The sequence below is a fragment of the Symphalangus syndactylus genome, chromosome 1 (genome assembly GCF_028878055.3).
Source record: "Symphalangus syndactylus isolate Jambi chromosome 1, NHGRI_mSymSyn1-v2.1_pri, whole genome shotgun sequence".
In the NCBI taxonomy this organism is placed as follows: Eukaryota; Metazoa; Chordata; class Mammalia; order Primates; family Hylobatidae; genus Symphalangus; species Symphalangus syndactylus.
The window spans coordinates 10302054-10310493 of NC_072423.2; the positions used below are offsets into that span (position 1 = coordinate 10302054).

The 8440-nt window shown below is 45.9% G+C and overlaps 1 long non-coding RNA gene across 1 annotated transcript; it reads right to left on the bottom strand.

Moving 5' to 3' along the window:
• Positions 1-6077: 6077 nt before the first annotated feature.
• LOC129491724 (uncharacterized) lies at positions 6078-8235 on the bottom strand. Its single transcript, XR_008660599.2, has 2 exons — positions 7760-8235; positions 6078-6311 (listed from the first exon to the last, which is right to left on the bottom strand). It is a non-coding gene; the product is annotated as an uncharacterized lncRNA (long non-coding RNA).
• Positions 8236-8440: the final 205 nt, after the last annotated feature.

Consider the following 8440-nt stretch of genomic DNA (forward strand, 5'->3'; position numbering starts at 1 on the left):
TTTCTAATCTCACTGCTTCTAGGGGCGGCGCCTTATCTTGATGGGCAGGGCTTTGTGTGTGCAAATGCCTCTGAGGAAGAAGTGGAGGTCCTTTAATCCAAAGCGTACCCCAACAGGGTTCTATTTTGATCCCTATCTGGATAGCCCTGTCGTGATTGGCGACGGATTTATTCACAGAAGTTCTATTAGCCCTCCAAAGCCTCCCTCTATGAGAGAGGAGCACACACTCCTGAAACTTGCAAAGCCTCGCAGAACTGGTTTGAAAGTTCGGCTGGCTTTTAAAATTAGCAAGTTTAGTACTTTGGCACAACTTTACAGATAAAACATTTTGGTTAAATTTGGGAGGTTTTTTTGGTTTGGGGTCTCGGACTTGCCTTTGTTTTGTTTTGATAATTCTCTAAAAGCGGCCTGATCTTTTGAGGGCAATGAACCAGTTCTGATTTTTTTGAGAGCTTCTTCTTGGACAGGGAAATGTATTAGTAATGGTACTATTCATTATCCATTAGTTTTCTGCATGCACACAGAGCTGTACTGAACAGAATTAAAGTAAAAAAAAAAATAAAAGCATCTATTTCAGCTTCTAAAATGACAGTTGTCTCTTCACTGTGTAGCCTGTATGTTGAGTCAGTGAACACGGCAAATGAGATGTAAAGAGCCAGTTTAAACTGCCGTGGATGCGGACAATCACGATGGGATTTTTTTTTTTTCTTTTGGAACAAACATAGGTAGCTCGCCTGGGAATGAAAACACCCCTATGGACCCCTATCACTGAATACCCCTATCACTGAAAGTAGATATAAGACCAAGTTGTGTAAAAGCCGCTTTAGGATTTGTGAGGATTAATTTTATGTGTCAACTTGGCTAGGCTATTGTGCCAATCTTTTTGGTCAATACCAGCCTAGATGTCACCGTGAAGGTGTTTTTTAGGTGCAATCAGCATTAAATTCAGTGGACCTGGGGTAAAGCACACTGTTCTCGGTTATGTGGGTGGGCCTCGTCCCATCAGTTGAAGGCCCTACCAGGAAAGACTAAAGGCCCTCAGAGACGTGATCCCCTAGGGCTCTCAGAGACGTGATCCCCAAGGGCCCTCAGAGACGGGATCCCCAAAATCCCAACTGAGAAACCCTGCCTGAGTGTCTGGCTCGCTGCCCTGTGGAATTTCAACTCAAGACGGCTGCATTGACGCTTCCCTAACTGGGGCTGCTGGCCTGTCCTACAGACTGCAGACCCACTAGGCCCCACAAATGGGTGCATCAATGCCTTGCATCAGTTGCCCTCTTCCCTGTCCCATATACGCACGTGTCCCATATACGCACATGTCCAATATACGCATGTGTCCTACATATGCACGTGTCCAATATAAGCACATGTCCAATATACGCATGTGTCCCATATACGCATGTGTGCCATATACGCACGTGTCCCATATATGCACGTGTCCCATATACACACGTGTCCCATATACTCACGTGCCCCATATATGAATGTGTCCCACATACACAAGTGTCCAATATATGCACGTGTCCTACATATGCACGTGTCCAATATAAGCACATGTCCAATATATGCACGTGTCCCATATATGCCTGTGTGCCATATACGCACTTGTTCAATATATGCACATGCCCCATATACACACGTGCCCCATACATGCACGTATCCCATATATGCACGTGTCCCTTATTCACACGTGTCCCTTATACACACGTGTCCCATATACACGTGTCCTATGGGTTTGGTTTCTCAGGAGAAGCCTGACTGATACGAATGTCATATGGTTAGAGCCTCTTAATTGACAGTATTTATGTTAAAACAATTCTTTTTCTTTCTGAGTAGCTTGAGTTAAGAGGGAAAAAATATAAAATTATAAAAATATAAAATATATCTTGACAGTTACAACAAAACACTTCATATTGCCCAGTGTTTGTAAGATGGGTGTCTGTGTACCATTTTAAGAAAAACAATTTGTAAAATAAAATATTTAGGGAAATCAGAAGTAACTAAATATTTTAAACAACAACAAAAGAAATTCGCTTAAACCCTTGAGTAGATTCAGACATGTAAGTGGTCAAATAGAAACAGTTAACTTGTATAAAGAAATCTCCTCAGAAAAACAAAACTGTACAGTTCAGTAAAGAAACAAAACACTGTATCCGTTTGCTAAAAGTGATGGCAAAACTTACAACTTCACTGAAAAACATTTGTTTTGGGAACAAGTGGCATTTGTTGATCAGCCTCAGTGCACATCTTAACTATGTTGTTAAAGAATGACCAGAAAAGGGCTGGGCGTGGTGGCTCACGCCTGTAATCCCAGCACTTTTGGGAAGCCAAAGTGGGCAGATCACTCGAGGCCAGGAGTTCAAGACCAGCCCTGGCCAACATCATGAAACCCCGTCTCTACTAAAAATACAAAAATTAGCCGAGCATGGTGGTGCACGCCTGTAATCCCAGCTACACGGGAGGCTGAGATAGGAGAATCGCTTAAATCCAGGAGGCAGAGGTTGCAGTGAGCTGAGATGGCGCCACTGCACTCCAGCCTAGGTGACAGAGCAAGACTCAGTCGAAAGAAAGAAAAGAAAAGAACAGAGAAAAGCAAGGAGGGAGCGAGGGAAGGGAAGGAAGGGAAGGAAGGGAGAAAGAAAGAAAAAGAAAAGAAAAGAAAAGAAAAGAAAAGAAAGAAAGAAAGAAAGAAAGAAAGAAAGAAAGAAAGAAAGAAAGAAAAGGAAGGAAGGAAGGAAGGAAGGAAGGAAGGAAGGAAGGAAAAGAGGGAGGGAGGAAGGAAGGAAGGAAGGAAGGAAGGATGGAAGGAAAGAAAGAAAGAAAACCGGAGAAGAAGAAGGCGGGCTTCAGAGCCCGAGCAGTAGCAGAGAGAATGCTGGCCATCTCAGCCGCCCTGCCTTGGAGCTGGGGAGCCAAAGCAGGCCATTTCACGGCACATTCAAATCAAAATAAGCATGACTGACGCTGATAGCCTTTGAGGCTAGATATAACCTTCCCCAAGAAGCCTGTCTATGGTGGGACAAGAAAAGCCTTTGCCCCGATTGTCTGGAGCTCAGATGTCAGCCAGGGAAACGCCTGCTCCTGGGGAAGCGACAGCCTGAGGGCTCCCATTGCAGAAACGAAGTGATTCCTTGTGATGTCATAAAATGCACCTCTACTTTCCACATAATTAATTAACATCAAATCCATTTCTGAGACTTCTCAGGTTGGACTTTAGAAGCAGAAATTTCTGTATAAGCCAATAGGGAAAGAAGTAAGATAATACTTTTTATTTATATGATGTGTAAAGTTCACAAAGCCCTGTTCCCAACTCATTCTTATTTTGATTCTCACAATAATCTCAGGTAACATGAAAAGCAGGCATTTGTATCATCTTTGACGAGCAGAAAAAATGAGGTTCTGAGAGCCTGAACAGACTCGGGCAAGCGGGGACAGCGCTTCTTGGCAGAGCTGGGGGTGGGTCCCAGGTCTCCTGACTCCTAATCCAGTGCTTTTTTGGTAACATCTTACAGTTGTCTCACACATGGTGAAATATGATGCAATGGGTGTTTTGATTTCTCTAACTAGGAGTGGACTTTTGAAGTCAGACTGATAGAAGAGAGGATGAGAAACTGTACTCACTTTTCATAGGTGGAGAGGGACTAACCACATACTAAATAAACTCTGCTTCTTCAGAAATATAAAACATTTCTGTGGAATAACAGGTCCGACTCCGCTGCAGCAAACAAGGCCGTGTTTGTGTCGGGAATGCTGGCTGCACCCACATGCAAGATCCCAGTTCTTCTCTGACCACAACCTCCATGACTTTGCCATCCCCCAGCACACCCAGGTGTCTTGAGAACCACCCTTTTGTTCCAATCACAGCTGATGAGCCACGCTGCCTATGGGCCTAGCCATTACAGTGGGTCAGTGCTGATATGGGTTTTCTGCCACTAGGGGGTTGTGAGTAGTTTGAGCCTTGTTCTTTCAGGCCCCTGGAAATTATCGTCAGATTAACCGATTAACAAAATTTGCTCTAAGAACATTGTAAAGAAATTCATTCACTTAACTGAAAACCCTTCAAATACAAATAACACACAGTAAAACACTATATATGCATGAAGAGTGTCTGAGAAAGAGGAGGGCTAATGGAAATAAAAGACTAGTTTGTCACCCCGATGTCACAGAGAGAGCCTTGTGCTCTGGAGCGAGACGTTCTGGGTCTTGTGTTTTTGCTTTCCTTAAAGGACAGAGCGTATGATTAACTAGCAAAGAGATTTCATAAGGAAGTTTGAGAACCTTGGAAGGTGCAGCGGTTCCATGAAAACAATGTAACACCACAGACAAACATCATGTCTGCCAAAAATAGGACACCCTTATAAAGCGTTTAGAAAGTACACGAAGCTGTCTCCCAACAAAATGATTTGCCTGTGAAGTCAGATCTACTATGTTATATCCACTTATTTCTCTGCAAGTTCCACTTCTTATCCTCCTGGGCTCCTCTTTTGCCATTTGCACAAATACATACTTAGACATGACATATGTGTGAAAGGATATGGTCCAATGTTGGCATCAGAGGGTCTCTCCATCCTCTCTCCGAATCTCACTTGTCAGCTGCAGAAAGTCTCTGCCTTTTCTGCCTTCTTCCCTTTGCTTGTTGTGGCAGCACCCAACTGGAGATGGGAGCTGCACACTGGATGCCAAGGCACCGTCCCAGGGCACCACAGGGCTCCAAGGAGCCGATCCTCACTGGAGGTGCCTTTCAGGGAGCATGAGGATACCTGGACGTGAGTTAGGAGGGTGACCTTGGATGACCTTGGCAAAGTGAATTTGACCTGAGTCACCACATTGGAAGACTTCGGCAAATGGAAGAGCCTCTCAATGGCTCCCACTACTCTGCAGATAAAGCACTGTCACCCCCGATGGCAGAAATGCATCCAGGAACTCCTGGGTGCCACCTCCGATTTCTTAGGATGAGCTCTGATTACTCACAGGATGGAGTCTGTAACCATGGGTTCCCCATGTGTGTACTGGCATCCTGGAGATGGTCATTCATCCACAACACTTCACAGGCATCTACAACCACCCCATGAGAATCCGTAAAGAACCAGTGTCCCTAACCTATCACTGGATATTTAGGGTTTTGACGTCTTTATGTCAATGCAACTGTAATATGGATTGAGCACCTGCTGTGTACTCTAGATAACAGATCCATATCTATGCCCATATTCACCAGCTGCTAGCATCTTTGCCATCACCTTATTATGCTATTGTTATTTCCGTTGAGTAGAAGAATAGCTGTGATTCTTGATAAATTAATAATTTCCTTCTCACTACTAGTAAGACACACAGCTAGAGGCTGGATGTAAGCCCAAATTCATTAACTCATGCTGTAAATGCTTATTGGGAACCTGCTATGAGTCTAAATGTAATGTTTATTTCATCACACCAAAGCGTTTCTACTCCAACTCCCTTCTTTGAAAGATGACGAAATTGAAGGCCAGAAGAGAACTTTCCCAATTAACTAGGCTAGTAACTGGCAGAGACGACATTAGGTTCCAGGTAACTAATTCCAGTTCATTTCTAACTGTTTCTTTAATGAGCCTGTATATTCTAATGAATGCCTTTTCAAGACATCCTTAACAATTTCTTTTATCTTAATAAATAATCTAAGAACTCCTCCAGATGCTATTAACACAAAAATTCCTGGATTATGTCCAGCCAAGCAGAATATGAACGTCAATATTCCAGTGATCAGAGTGGACAAAACTAAGTGGGCAGTTCCATTTCCAGAACTCTCTCTCAATGAAGTGTTTCTGTTCAGAGAAACAGAAATCCAGAAATTACACCAGCAATATTGGGTAGGACGGGAAGGAGGAAGATGAGGGGAAGGAGGAAGACGAGGGGAAGGGTGGAGGATGATATATAGATACATGAATAATTCCTGCCCCTCAAGGGCTGGTTGAGCTGGAAAGAATGATACCACATGAAAATGAACATACAAGAAATAATTTGAAATCAATTTTCAAGTAAACTCACCATCTTCTCAGGGGTTCCTTGACAGCGAAAAGAAGATTATATGTTCTGAGGCACTCGGGTCCTTAGATAAAGGTCTATTTATTCTACATGTAAGAAAGGCATGTGAAATTTTGGTTTTCAAACCCAGGATGTGAACTCATATTTCAACTGACAACCTATTAGGTGATACATCTGCTAATTGAGTTCCCTGGCAGTGAGAAGACACAGAATAGAACATTGACGATGGTGTGATGTGATCAATCATGGAAGGCTCCCTGCAGGAAGCAATTCTTCAGCTCCATCTTCAGCATCATCTTTTGGAAAAAGAAGAAGTCAGATTTCGTATCAGGGATGTCTCTGACTGAGGTCCAACAGGCTGCATCTTCTCTGTGCTTCTGTTTGCATTCCGTCTGAGCAGGTGTGCATGAGGAGGGAGGAAGGACACACAAAAGAAGCAAGAGCAGGAGGAAGTGAACAGGCTCTTGAACATGGATGAAAGGGAGAGTAAGCACAGCAGGATGTGACTGAGGACGAAAGAATGCATGGAGATGAGATCTGCTCGAGGCTGGGTACAGGAGCTCCCACAGTGGTGGGGACAGTAATTCACCGTCAGTAGCTCCTGCTCAGCTCTAAGGTGACTTCTCATGGCTACTGTCATGCTGGTGGTGGCGGAGGGTGGTGTTTTTGCAAAACTAGGTGAGAGTGCCTTGTGTGTGCTAGGCATTCAAGGAAGGCTCCACTGAACCTGTGCATCCTAGTTTCTAGGGACTCAACAATTGTCCGTAGTCCTCGGTTTTCTAGAAGTCCACTCTCTCTTCAAAAGGTGAAACTGCTCATGTTTGGCAGCTCATTAACAAAAACAAATAACCAGGTAAGTAATTTAGAGAATGCAGTGAAGCATCCACATGTATTACAGACCCAAGAATAAAACACTTTATCATTTTTGCAGAAGAGATACTCAATGTTAAACAAAAGAAAAACAAATTAAAAAGAGTAAAAAAAAAATGTGTCTCCATTGATCTTCTCTAATTGCTTGAAATTTGCAGAGAGGGGGCTGAAGACCGAAGCCTTCTTGTGAACGAGGATGTCTCTTACTAACAGGAGGAGCTTTGAATGGGTTGAGCAGGACAGCCTCGGAGCAGGTCGAGGGCCGCTTTTGCCACATTAGCTCGGGCTGCTGAGTCTGATCATCAGCCCTGAAGGAGAGCGGGGGCTCCTGGAGCCTGTGAGTCAGGGACTCCTGAGCACAGCCCGTGGATGGGGAAGCTCTGGATGGCCATGGACGGCACTCACTGCTGTTTGTCCCTCTGTGTCGTTGCTGGGTCACAGTCCCACAGACCGCCACCAAGCAGCCCTACTGCCCATGGCCAGCCCCCAGAGGCCCAGGTGGGCACCTCCCAATTCATGAGCCAGTGCAAAGGCTCACACTGGCTGAGGAGGTGGACCAATGCCCTGTCAACACCCACGACCACGCTGCCCACTGCACAAACGGCCCTCAACAGGAGTGGCCAGACCAGCAAGATAGGTCCCTGAGCCCTGGCAAGCCACTAGCTCCACACCCAGCCACTGATCCAGCAGGAAGCTCCTGATTCCGGAACCTGAGTCCAGTCCCACGGGTCTAGCTGGTGCCTGCTCTGCCTGTCTCAGGTGTCCCACACCGGCAAGGCTCCCTCTGGGGCTGGGGCTGGGGCTGGGGCTGCTCAAGGGAGCCACTGAAATTGCCCCATCCCGTTGGCCGCTGACCACCACCTGCCCGCAGCACCTGCTTTCCCGTGGGCACCCAGTCCATGTTCTCTGCTTCCCTCCTGCGTGCAGGAGCACAGGAGGCTGCATGCTGCTCAGCGGCCCTGGCCTGGTGAAGGACAGACAGACGCCGCCTGAGGAACCCACGGTTCTGCAATCACAGAACCAGTCTTAGAGAAATCAGGTAAGTCAATGAGGTGGACTCCGGCTGCCCCAGCCCTAGCTGGCTGTGTCCTGGCCTTCAGCTACTTGAGGATCTAAATGCAGCTCCCCCGTGAAGACCTGTCCTTAGGAAGAAATCTCCTTTGAAAATTCCTCAGCAACTTGCAGGGAAATGCAATAATAGATGAAGAAAGGATGCAGTGTGAGTCATTTACACCTCAAATGAAATAAGTCAAAGCATCACGTCTTCCAGTCGTGTTTCCAGTGGAAGCCACGTCCCGGAAATGCATCCGTGGTGAGCAGGTTCCAGAGGTGTTTGGCCAGCACGAGCAGGTGCTCCAGGCGGGATCCCCCGGCTCCGCATGCTCCGCCCTAGGCCACCACGCATCACTGTCTTCTATGATGCTTGACTTCTGTGAGCAGGTCTTACCTTCTCAGCTGGATTGAAAGTCTTTGAAAACAGGCCGTCTGCCCCATATCCCCTCCCTGCCTCACCTTGCCTGGAACAGAGGCCTCGGACGTGGCAGAGCAATAGAAA